We start from the raw sequence: 13456 nt of genomic DNA on the forward strand, positions 1-13456 counted from the left end.
GTGCTATTTTCTTCTGCTTGGTTGACAAAAACTAGAACCTCTGATGGTTTATAATATGTTAGATTGTAGTCTCAACTAAATGGTTTTAAGGGATATTTCTAAATATCATTAGTGATTTAAATAAATATTGTGAGTGGTTTCGGTACAGAAGACAAAAGAATTTATAAACTTGTGAAAGCCATTAAAATACATCTGGTTGCAGATTAAGATAATCTGAATTTAAAAATTTCTTGTTTGTTTAACATGATTGAAGCTCAGTGGTCTTAACACATGGGAATCTAATGGAAAAGAGTTCTCTCCAGGACAATGCAGAACTGGAGCAGGTCTTCCCTGAGAGAGTTTGTCATCTGCATTTTTGAAGGTTTTCATGATAGGTTTAGCCAAAGAGCACCATGGCTGACCTCACCTTGTTGCATGCAGGTCTGTTTCAAGTGTGACATTGAACTGGATAAGCTCCAGACATCCTAGCTAACCAGCTTACTATGATTTTCAGATCCCTAGCCTTCCTTGCCCTATAAAGATACTAACAATGGGTAATAAGTTCAGGGTAACATCATATGACATGCTTCCAGATCATCCGCTTTCTATTTCTTTTATTTCTTGTAGTTATGAGCAATGTCAGAAGCTTTGAGCTGCTCTGTTGGATTTTTTTCTGCAAATGATTTTTAAATTTTTTTAAGGTCTTTCTTGATTTATTGCAAATTTATTTCAGTTACTCATTATGTTCTCTTTTAACTGATGGAAGTTGCATTTTTATTTATAGACATATTTTTTCTTCTCTCTCTAAATTGCATTTTAATGGAATTTGATTTTTCTTTTAGAATGTGCAATATTATTTGATTAATAAAATTACCCAGAATATAAAAGAATCAAGGAAGAAAATTTGTCAAAACAGGTTTTGCATTGGAAACAAGTTAATTGAATGCATGCAGTTTCATCTGAGACATGTCCTTCAAGATTTTAAAACTAGTAAATCTGATTTTTGCAAATGACTGCTAACCTAGGAACAAAACTGAGCAAAATAATTTGCACTGGTTTTTTCAGTGCCAGTTGCTTTTCCTACTTTGACTGACATAGTTGTTGATCTGATTTTAGGGAGTTGTGGAATATAGAATCATAGAACAGTCTCAAGATTGCTGCCTCTTGTTCTTCTGGGGGACTTCGATTTACCAGATGTCTGCTTGGAATATAATACCACAGAGAGGAAGCAGTCTAGGAGGTTCCTGGAGTGTATGGAAGATAAATTCCTAATTCAGCTGGTGAGGGAACCAAATAGGGAAGGCGCCCCACTGAACCTGTTGTTTGCCAAGAGGAAAGGACTGTTGTGTGATGAGGAGATTGGAGGATGCCTTGGGCACAGCGATCCTGAAATGATGATGCTATCAATTCGCACAGAAGTAAGGAGGGGTATCAGCAGAACTTGTATTTGGACTTCCTGAGGGCAAATTTGGGCCTGTTTAGGAGACCTGTTGAGAGAATCACTTGGGAGGCAGTCCTGAAGGACAGGTGTCCAGGAAGGCTGGACATTCTTCAAGACAGAAATCTTCAAGGTACAGGAGCAGGCTGTCCCCATGTGCTGGAAGATGAGCCAGCAGGGAAGAAAACCAGCCTGGCTAAACAGAGAGCTTTGGAACAAACTCAGGAGGAGAAAAAAAAGGCAGAGTTTACAGAGTTGTTGGCATTTAGGGGAAAGGGCAGACTACGCTGGAGAACTACATGGGTGTCATGAGGTTAAGCAGAGAGGAAATTAGAAGAGCCAAAGCCCAGCTGGAACTTTATCTGGCTACTGCCATAAAAGAAAATAAAAAATGATTCTGTAGATACATCAGCAACAAAAGAAGGGCTAAGGAGAATCTCCACACTTTGTTGGTTGCAGAGGTAAACACAGTGACAAAGGATGAGGGGAAGGCTGAGGTACTTGCTGCCCTCTTTGCTGAGGTCTTAATAGTGAGACTTCTCTGGATACCCAGTTCCAGAATAGTAACTTCTCGGGGTACCCGGTTCCTTTCATGAGAGCACCTGGATTTTTGCACAAGTATAGGTTAAGTTGACCTGTACTTGCATAATGACCTATGCTTCAAGGGGGCATAAAGCTGTTAAGATCCTGCTAACAACTCTTTCAAGAACATAACTCACACCAAGTAAAATTTTTTTTAAAACACTCTTTTATAAAAATTAGTTTCTTTCTCTTCCTCCCAACATGCCTTAGTTGGTCACTTTAATGGGAAAATCTTACTTTGCTTTTGGTCCCTGGTCTATAGAATCCTGTCACTGTTTCTTTTTGCACTTTCATCACTTAGGTATTTTAACAGCCACATTAAAATTTTACATGCGACAGTTATCCAAGCTGAATAAACCTTTTTCTCACTGGATATCCTAATGAAGTTTGTGATTGGCAAGGTCTGCCAGCAGATTGTTTGTTTTTGTGTGTTAAGGAGGTAAAAAAAGTCGAAATGGTGATTAATCAAAAAGAAAATTCAAGACAATAATGAGAAGAGGGAGGCATGGTTTTCTGACCAAAGTGGTAGTTTGTAGCTGAGATAAGAAATGCAGGAAAAATAAAATTGTCAGTTCTGTCCAGCAGAGATGTCTGACTTCTTTGTAGGAGTACAGTCACAGAATTGAACCTTTATGGTACCTGTTTTTCCTCAGCTGTACAAAGAAGGCGGATAACTTATTTTTTCTTATCTCTGTATAATTGCTGACTGTGTTTTGAGTGATTACAAACTTTAGGATTTTTTTAGTTAATTTCCCATTTACTGAGTATATGGTGCTCTCTGATCTACTTGAAAAGTATAAAAAGGTCAGGGCTGCAAGCAGCTGTGGTATTCCAGAGTCCAGGGTGGTTTCCATCCTACAGTAGTGCAGACACTTGTTTTGGCCTGGAGCTGCATGACCCAGAGTCACAGGTAAACAGGCACTGCACATTTTCAGTCACACAGATTTGTGGTTGGCGTTACTAACAGCTCTTTTTTTGGGGAGTTAAATTTTGGCTATTATTTCAATGACCGTATCCCATTTAGCCATTATATTATTTTAAGCTCTTTTATATATATTGCCTTATTCTGTCAGATTCATATATGCTTGAATAGAGATGTCAGTATTTTAAGAGCTCTGGATGCTGCTCAATCTGCTGATTAGGATGGGAACTGTGTAAAGGACTGAGATGGTGACACTCTGAATTGTAGTAAAACATGGAAATATATGCACTTTTAGGGAAAATCCAGAGGTATAAGAACATGATTTTGGACTGGGGTCTGACAGTATTGAGGTATTTCCATTTGACTTCAGTATTATATATGTATAAAATATTTTTGGAAGACAACTGAAGCACTCTATTTCAAAAATGTCCAAACATAGTCATTAGATACCCTCAGGACATATTTCTCTGAAATTTTAAAACAAGTGAAAACAGTTTTATCAAATATTTTAATTTCTTAATAGTAACATTACCCAACTGCAAATCATTGCATCAAAATTCTGTTGATCTTGTTCATTAGGAATTGTTATCTTGGGTTTAAAGGTTCAATGGTGATTGTCGTTTTCCAAATACATTCACTTTACCCTTGTAAAGTTACACTCTTCCTGAACAATTAATGATATCTGTGCATCAGGTTTGATGTAATTTTCTTGATTTCTTTTCTTTTTTTTTTTTTTTTTTTTCAGAGGAGAATTTTGAATAGTAATAACTTGGAGGGAGAGTTTGGAGCACATACAGTCCATACAGAGTTCTGGAAAAATTGAAATTTAATATTTGGAAGACAAATGGATGGGGCCTCCTCAAAAGACTGATCTGCTGTTTTAGTTATTTTATTTTAGTAAAGGCACTCCAAATGTGTAAATCTGCTGTGGCTGTTTGTTATTCTTTGTATAGCACAGAAGAACAGGGACATATTGCTTTTTATGAAAGATTTAATTACCAGTAATGTTTGTTTGAGAACTAATGAGAGTAATAGAAAAAATACTGCCTCTGGCAGTGACTCATTCCCATACACATAGGCTTATGATTTCTGGTAAATGAAAAACACTTTTTAATGTAGCTATAGTATTAAAATGGATTAAAATGCTGTCCCATCTAACCTCCTCCTTTCCTTACTCTTGGATGTGGCTTTAACACTTAGTTCCTCTGGATTCCTCTCTATGCTGCCCATGGTGAAAAGATGCTGACCTCCTAGCATCCATGTGATTCAAGATACAGTAGACACAGGTTATTATAATTTCAAGTATTCTTTAGAAGGTCAGCATTCTGGATTTAAAAAAAAATCCAAGTAATTTAAAAAACAAAGAAAAAATGAAACTGCAGTCAATGAGGCAATGTTTAGAACCACTTCCTGCAGTAATGGATGGCAAGGATTCTCTCTGAACTACCTCCTCAATAGAGCTCTTCCCATGTATTTTGGGGTGCACTGACCAACAAAGTACAGTCCTAGATTATACATAGTTCTCTGTTTTTCAAAAAAAAGTGGGCATCAAAGGAGACTTTCTTGATTGTTTTCTTGTGTTTGTGAATACTTGAGCCAGCTGTTCAAAGACTGTTTTGCACAGAACTCAGTGCAAAAGTGTCCTTAGTGAGAAATATTCTTGGGGATTCTTCTTGATACAGTTTTTTCTCAAGAATGAAGATGCCACAAATCATCCAGACAGCTTTCTACCTAGGGTGGCCTTATGGCCTATAGCCTTCTTCCCTTACATTCTTTTCTGCATTCTGTTCTATTCTATTCCATTCCTTTTTACCAGATCGCTGTATAAAATTCTAACATTCTTCTCAGGATGCAATGCAACTGAAAAGAATTCAGTTGAGTTCAGATGCTTTCTTCCTGAACAGAATGTGTGGGAAATAAAATCCTTTAAACGTTCTTCAGGAAAATTTGAAGGTCCTGTGCTGGGAATGGTATTCAGAGGCTCAGGACTCAGTCCAATACTTAGGACTACACTTTCTTCAGCATGATGTTTGTTACAAATTCTTGGGAAAAGCTGCTGCTTAGACCCTTTTTTTTTTTTTAAGTTTTTCAATAAATAGCAATTTGTTAAACCTCATTATAGTGTCTAAAGAAAAGAAGCCTATGCGCAAAGTAGATATTATTTGTGTGTATGCATATATGAATGTATTGGTATCAAGAAGTCAGGAATTCACTTCTACTCAATCCCAGTAATCCTTTTGCAAAATCCTTGTTTAAAGGAAGCTGTGAATCCGCTCTTGAGACTAGAGAAAGTATGATAGGTGTGTGAGTTTTATTAGAAAATAATCTCCATCAACAGGTCTTGCCAGTCCTTCTGAGTGCTTGTCCAGCATATCCTGGTCTGGAACCATTAAAGATCTGTTTCTAAATCATTAGCTTGTTTAAAAGTAATATTGTCTTATTTTAACTGCCACAGAAAGTGTATGTCTGAAAAAAACTAAAATATTTCCTTGAGACTATAATTCATTCTAGTATATTGCTAGTAATCACTAATCCTTTATGTTATTGAAGCTTTTATAATTAAACTTAATTCTGTGACTTTAGGTGCCTATGAAAATAATTAATTGTATCCTGTGAGGTCTTTGCAGAGTTGTCTCCATCTCTGTCTTGCCCAGCATGTGATTTCTGCTAACTAGGATTTGCTTGCAGGATACACATGGTATTGTTGCTTGGTAGTGTTTATTTAAAGGCATTATATGTTTCCCCAGCAAACATACAGATTATCACAATACTCAGCTGCAGTCACACACAGATGTAAACATCGGCTTATTGTTTGCCTAAGCACGAGGGAGGAATGTATGCCCATGTTTCCACAGAGCCTTGGTGTTGGAGAAAATTGGTTTATCTTACGAGGGTTACACATTGTGTGAATGTTAAATTTCTGCAGACTATGTTAGAATAGCAATCAAAGAGCCAAATGTGGCCGGGGTGGGTGGTTGGGGGTGTGGTTCAGAGACATAATTTATTTGCATTGTTAGTCACAGTTAAGAAAAGGGGAATTAAAAGTGGAAGGGGCCAGGTACAAACCATCACATTTCATAAAGTTTTGGATTGAATCACTAATAGAATTCTTTGTGAAACAATAATTCATTCATCCATCCATTCAAATATATTCTGTGTTTTTATTTATTTAAATAACATCAGTCGGCCTCCTTCTCAGGAAAATGTTTTAAAGTTAATACAGCTGAAATGAAATGCATAAGACAATCCTTGAAGTTTATAGCTTGAATTATACTGACAATGTCAAATTGAACTGTATTGTGTTGCCATGAAACTAACCTGCTGCTAAGTTTCAGAAAACTTCTTTGACTCATCTAAAATATCACAGCCTTTTTCTAGTCCAGTAAGTTAGAAAATAGGTTTTCAAATTAATGGTCTTTGTATGCAAACTAGTTTTGAAGGGAGGAACATTGATTGATTGATCTAAGTAGTTTTATCACTGGCCAAAATAAATTAGGTGTCTCACTCATCATGTTTTTTTTCCCTGATCTGACTAATTTACAAAATGAAAATAAATGTTCAAGTGTTTCGTTTACTCAACAATAATAAGCAATGCATTTCATGTAGAACGCTAAATAGGTTTCTTGATTTCCAGAGCTATTGAGTGCATTTTTTACTAAATTTAATTTATTATTTTCAGTTCATAATTTATACTCAAAATTGCTGCCCATTATTTGCAGATTTTGCATGGAAATATGAATATTTATCAAACTGCTGGTGACGCAGTCACTTCCAAAAGCAAAAACAACATGGGATGAATATAGTCCTATAAGCTACGGCAATACAAGGTTGGACAAAAAAGTATACTGTGCATATATCTGTACAAAACTCCTTGTTCTGTGAACAAGTGGCAATGCTTGCTAACCTGTATGGACTTCGAGGCTTGGTTCTGGGCTTTTATTTCCCAATAATTTGTTGAAACCCTTGAAGGAGAAATTCTCTATCAGTGTGAGATATTGCTGTCATTAGCTGGTGCTTCTGCAACTTGTGTGGGTAATTCGTTCCTCGATTACAAACTTTTTCTGCTACTCTGGGAAGGGGAAGGTCATGTCTCATGTGAAAGGGAAGGTAATCTACCCTGGTCATAAAATGTTACACTAAATAACCTTATGGTAAGTAAGTCATTCCTCATACCTCTTTTCCTCTCCTATCTCCTGCAGTAACCTTTAGGCAGTAGTCATCTGAGTTACTGAGTTTTAAGCCAGATGTTAATTCCACATTTAGAGTAAATGTTATCTGAGAAGAAATTCTTGCAGCCAGCAGCCATGTGCTTCTGGGAGGAAAAGGAGTTCGTGTTTGCTGTGTTTTCTTTTTCCTTGCTTGCAGACAGAGGATAAAAGTGCTGCCATCACGCATGTGAGTGACTATTTTTCTGTAACTTGTAATTAGCTATTAAGTACTATCTGGGGGTTTTTGTAGCCCATTTTTGGCTTGAAATGCAGAATCTTTTTTGATATACAAATGTACCAATCTGAACCTAGCCTTATTAAATATAATATATAGAGAAATAGAGTATGGTAATCTTTTTTTCATTCATAGCATAAGACTCTTAGAGAGAGTGTTAAGAGGTTGACTGGAAGACTCTTTAAAAACTATTGACCTTAGTGTAGCTTCACCTCTAAATTTTAATGTCTGTATTTAATGTACTTGGGCTTGGCTAGATTAAAAGGCGTTTGTCAATGTTTCTCTTCTTTAAAAAGGAAAATTGACTGCTCTCTTTGTCTTCCTGAATACTTCTGATCTCCTTTTCTGTTACAGTAGTTAAACTGTTTAAGTGCACAGAAGATCTGTCAGCAGGTTTATTGAATTACTTCTGTTCACTGGACTAGAATACCTTGAGTTTTAAATTCAATCTCATTTTTTCTGTCTGATATTAAAGTATTTCTTGTCAGATCAAAGTATTGCATTGTATGCTGGGATCTACAATTTGGAAAGTAGGAGTGTATGCACCGAAATTTTAGAGGTGGAGCTCATACATAGCCCAAAAGAAACATTTTGGCTGGTAGCTGTTCTTTGCTTCATGTTTGGCAGGTAGATAATCTACTCTACATTTTTTGTAGAGTAACTGTAGGAAAAATAGTAGGAAAAAGTGTGTAACCTTTTTTTTTTCTTTCTTTCTTTTATGTGAAGTAGCTTTGAGGAATGTTGTGTTACTTCACTTAGATTTTAGTATTGCTTTGACTCCTATTTTACTTCTGGACTTCAGAAAAATGTATAGGATCTATAGGTCCTGAGAAGCCGAATTTACTTTACTGGAGCTAGCAGAGGTCTCAGGTATGTCTTAGCTGGTCACCATCATGCCCCAAAGATACCAAAGATAAAGAGCTGTGGATTTACTGTACCATAACTTGCCTGCTAAGGGTCTGGCTTCTTTAAGTGCTCACTTGTGCTGGTAGCACCTGGGAGGTGCCAGGAGTGCGGAGCTGCGCAGTGTGGAAAGTCAGGGTGGGCAAGTTCTGGCACATTACACCTGGTGCACAGGGGTGCTGTGTTATTTATGGGGATGAAGATCAGCTGGGCCAGCCTGAAAACCTCAAATCTGCCTCACTGCATGGTGAATCAGTCATTCAGCTTTACCAAGACTATTCTTTTTCCTTCAAACCTTGCCTCTGTTCACCATGTGTCCTGCTCTTTCTTCATGTAAGAAGCTGCTTCTAATTTCCTGTGGGGGATGAAATGGCACCTAGAGTTTGTATAATTTGCATTTCTGAGTTGGTGTTCAACTCAGGATGGGGTTTTCAGCCCCTTTTTCTTCAGTCCTAGCATCATCATCTCTGAAGTCTGTGAAGACTTCCATATCCTGTAGCTAATTAAATGGAAAGAATGCAGAAGGAAATAACTAGTTCACTTGACTTTCTCTGCCTTAAGTAGTGTTCATAGTGTACAAAATAACCCGCATTTCTTTTTTTCTGAGCCTTTGGTAATAATTAGAGTAGTCTGGATCTGAGCTTCCTGAAACATTACATGCATTGTCCAAAGGCATATATTTACAATCCCAAATGTCTGAGAATAATATTCAGCACTCTGTTCTATGCACAAAGTAGGATGCTGATTTTGTTACAAATTCCAAATTGATTTTTTTAGGCTCTAGATTGGACTCATAGGCTTTGCATATATTAGAATTTTATGTGCTGCTAAGTAATTTCAAATATCCATCATTGTTGTCAAAATTAATGTTGCAAATTTGCTAAACTAAACATGCAGTGCTTTGCAGTAAATGAGGGAAGGTCATTGAACCATATGGTGATAGGAAGTCCAGTGGGGGATGTTTGTTGTCACTGACTGAGTTATAAGGAACAAAGATTTTTAGGTAAGTTGTAAAGCTGATAGAAATGGATGAGAGAATAAATTTTGGATAGTAACTTCAATATTCTAAATCCTGTAACTTCTAGTATGTTGTATATAAACAGGGCAGGTGGTATGTTACTTCATGTGGATTGTTTAATAAATTGTATTTGTGGTTTATTGTTGCCTTTGTCATGAGATAACTAGACCCTATCTAATTTCAGTGCAATTTCTTCTACTAGATTCATTTTGTACCTATGATCCTTACATCCTTCTGTCTCAGAAATCGCAGGTTTACCTGAGCAAAACTCAAGGAGCAAAATTAACTGTCTTTATTGCTAGAATCCAAGGATCACTTTTGCAAAGTAAAACTTTGTTAGGAGTCTGTTCAGTATACTGAAAATTACTAGTCTGTCAAAATGGCTAACAAAGCTTCACCTCAGGTGACTTTCAGAGAACTGTTTGTTTAAGTCTTTTGGAAGTTGAAATAGCTCATCTGTTTTAAAACTGTATACTAGCAACATATTTCTGATGCTTGATCCCTTTTCTAAGGAATTAGCATAATTTGCATATTAAAAGAATAATATGTGTCCTGTAACTAGATATTTACTATATCTGAATCTTTACTTTCAGAAATAGTGCTGTGCTTCAGAAATTTCCTATTGAAATCTTGTCATCATCCAGACCAACCACACTGCAGTCCAAGAAGTTTGAATATCCCAAGGCTTTATGCCCTGCTGCTTAATTAAAATAACCTTAGCAACTACTGCTTCATCAAAGGCAAATCGTTTCCCACTATCAAGTGTGAAATGCATGCATCCAGAAAGGCTGATTAGCACCCAGTGCTTCTCTAAATGAAATCACCAAGAGGCACAATATGTTTAGCCCTCTTCAGGGTACCCAAGTCACAGAATCACAGAACCTGCAGAGTTGGAAGGGACCCACAAGGATTATCAAGTCCAACTCCCGGCCCTGCACAGGACCATCCCCAAGAGTCACACCATGTGCCTGAGAGCATTGTCCAAATGCTTCTTGAACTCTCTCAGGCTTGGTGCTGTGACCACTGCCCTGGGGAGCCTGTTCCAGTGCCCAAACACCCTCTGGGTGAAAACCTTTTCCTGATATCCAACCTAAACCTCCCCTGACACAATTTCAGGCCATTCTCTCCGGTCCTGTCACAAGTCATCACAGTGAAGAGATCAGTGTCTGCCCCTCCTCTTCCCCTGACAAGGAAGTTCTAACTGCAGTGAGGTCTCCTCTCAGTCTCTTCCAGGCTGAACCGACAAGTGACCTCAGCCACTCCTTATATGGCTTCCCTCAAGGCCCTCCATTATCTTTGTTGGCTTCCTTTGGATGCTCTCTAATAGCTTAATATCTTTCTTACCTTGTGGTGACTAAAACTGCGCACAATATTCAAGGTGAGGCCACACCCATGCAGGGGGAACCTCTAGCCATGCTGAAAAGAGCGTGTTTGCCACAGCATTGGACTAAAACTCTAATCTTTCCAGCAAAATATTGTGGAATTTGTAATGTCTATGCACAGCAGGCCAGGCCTTTTTTATGCACTGTTCAGAAACAGCAGCACAGCAAATGGAGTGGTATATATCTGTCTCAAAAGGAAGAAGAGAAAAATCAGTGTTGTCAGGTTTTGAACTTGTCATTTCAAGGCGTTCCCTGTCTCGTAATTGGACTGCTGAGCTACCCCAGTGTCCTGGTTGTAGAGCAGTTGGCAGGGGCTTGGCAGTGAAAGCTCAGCAGAGAGGTATTTCTCATTTCAGGCCATCAAGACACTTTTCATCTGTAGCAAATTCAGGTTATAGTTCCTGCAGCACATCCTTGTCTGGTGCCTCGTTAACTGAACAACTTGTGCAGTTGGGTCCTTCACTGATAACCCTCTTTTTTAGCCTCTTCAATATAACATTTCAGTTGCAACTCCAATTAAGATTAAAAGAATGCTTTCATATGGACATCTTTACATTTTTCTCTTAACCCTGAGCTCCTGAAAAGCACTCCCTTCTGCAGAGATTCTTTACACTTAGAATTAAGCCAATAACTGTTTTTATTTTAGAAGTATAGCAACAAAAATGTGTGTTTCAATGAATGGCAAAAATAATCATAGTTAGCTATGAATAGCACTGAGAGTATTCTGGGAAGAAGAAAGTGTTTGGGAACTGAGCTGTGAACCGTGGCAGCTAGGAGGGCCAAGAGCATCCTGAGTTGCTCAGCCAGCAGATTGATGGGAGGGAGATCACATCTGGAGTTCTGCATCCAGTCTTGCCCTCCTCAGCCCCCCATCGGGAAAGGCACAGACAACCTGCAGGCAGCTCAGCAGGAGCCACCAAGGGGGCAGAAGCACTTGTCCTATGAGCAGAGGCTGAGGGAGCTGGTCTGGTTCAGCCTGGAGAAGAAACAACGAGGGAATCTGAAAGCAGCCAGTAAGTCAAAGTATCCAGAGGGGCCTGATAGGAGAAAAAATGTAAATTCCTGCAGATGTAAAGTGCAGGAAGAGAGGCTTTAAGGAAAAGGTTCTTTCCCACAAGCACAGCCAAGCAATTGAGCTTGTTTTCTGAGAAAGGTGGTCTGGTTAACATCCTGTTTTTCAAGACTTGAGTGGACAAAGCTGTGAGTAATCTGATCTGATGCCATCACTGACCCTCCTTTCAGCAGGAGGTGGGACTAGAGACGTCCCAGACTGCTTTCCAATCTGAATGACTGATCTTGTTGATCAGGTGGCCATCCATGCTCTTTGCTTTGAAATGGGTACAGACACAAACTGATGAACAGATATACTCAGAAAAAAGAAGTTCTCATTTTCTAAAAACATCCACAAGTCTTTCTCTCTGAAAATCTAGGGAGGCTTTTTTGGGTTTAGATTGAAAACAGAAAATGGAACTCATGGAAAAGGTTCAAGTTTTGAGATCTGGGATGCAAAATAGCAATATTTGCTTTAGAAATAATCTACAAATCCTTGTATCTGATCATACAGCATGTATTATATGCACTGGGTTATAGTTACTTTCTCTCAAATGTGTTTTCTAATGTTCAATCTTTATTCCTCTTGTCTGTTCTCTTGTGTTAATCCTCTCTCTCATGAAGTATCTCTAGTGCTTTTCTATTCCAGACATATTTCTTAGCAGTTGTGTTGGAATTCATGTTTTGTATGTTAGCAGAGAAACCAAGTAGTGGCTGGTAGGTTTCTCCCTGTGGGCACTTTGTGAAGACTGTTTAGTGACTGTGCTTTGTTAGAAAATTCAAGGAAATAATACTGAGTTAACCAGCAGTTTAATCTTTCTTCTTCTTTACTCTTCTTCCCTCCTTTCCCAGCATCCAGCCACCACCCTGAGTCCCCCAGGCAAATCATGGAGGCAAGAAGAGGCTTTGCTTTGATTTTTAGAAAACAGGCAGATGTAGTTGTCCTTGTGCTGTGACTTCAGGTGGCAGTGTATCTAGTGATGGAGTTTGAGGAGCACCTTGTTGATAAAATGTTGCATCCACACCCCTCTGTGGGGCTTGTGTTTAATTAGACCAATCATAACTACTTCCTTTTGAGGTACTACTTACGTCTCAGTCTCAAACACACCTCTGTTGTCAAGTGTTTCTTTTTTTAGTATTAGATGGTAGTTACATGCAGCTTTTGCTTCACCTTAATTGGTGTCTTTTAAAGAGACCTTTCTAGAGGAAAAAATATTGTAAATTCATATATATATATATATATGGAAATATACATGAGTACTCATATATACATCTAAATAAGCATTCCCTCAGAAGTAATTCTGTACATGAAGGCATCTTCACTAATGCTCATAAAACTTTACTGTGAGCTAAAATTATTTCTCTGCAGATTTTTTTTGTTATAAAAACTTTCCATTTTTAAATGATACATATTTCTGAAAATTTAGGTGGGCAAATCTCATCTAGTGCACATTTTACTAGTAATAATGGGAAATTCTGAAAATTCATCATGGTTGCTACCATAAGTTAATAGATGTTAGTTGGAAGGCAGCAGTGGTAAGAAAATATAGTTTAGTGAAAGCCAACTGACCTTTTATGAAAAGGATCCCTCACTTGATGTAATGCTATTCTATTGTAAATGAGTATCTCACTGTCACATTGTGTCTTTAAATAAAAGCAGCATATACTTCATTCCAGAGCTGTTAATCACAGTGGGCTTCCTAGAGCTTGGCTACTGCTCGCTTGCCTTAGTTTGTTGA

At 38.0% G+C, this 13456-nt stretch overlaps 1 protein-coding gene and 1 long non-coding RNA gene across 2 annotated transcripts in view; both read left to right on the forward strand.

Moving 5' to 3' along the window:
• LYRM4 (LYR motif containing 4) overlaps positions 1–13456 on the forward strand; it is an 85588-nt gene that overhangs the window by 2806 nt on the left and 69326 nt on the right. The window lies entirely within an intron of this gene.
• Positions 850–3842, forward strand: LOC125328803. Its single transcript, XR_007204870.1, has 2 exons — positions 850–1397; positions 3667–3842. It is a non-coding gene; the product is annotated as an uncharacterized LOC125328803 (long non-coding RNA).

Source organism: Corvus hawaiiensis, chromosome 1 (genome assembly GCF_020740725.1).
Source record: "Corvus hawaiiensis isolate bCorHaw1 chromosome 1, bCorHaw1.pri.cur, whole genome shotgun sequence".
Lineage (NCBI taxonomy): Eukaryota > Metazoa > Chordata > Aves > Passeriformes > Corvidae > Corvus > Corvus hawaiiensis.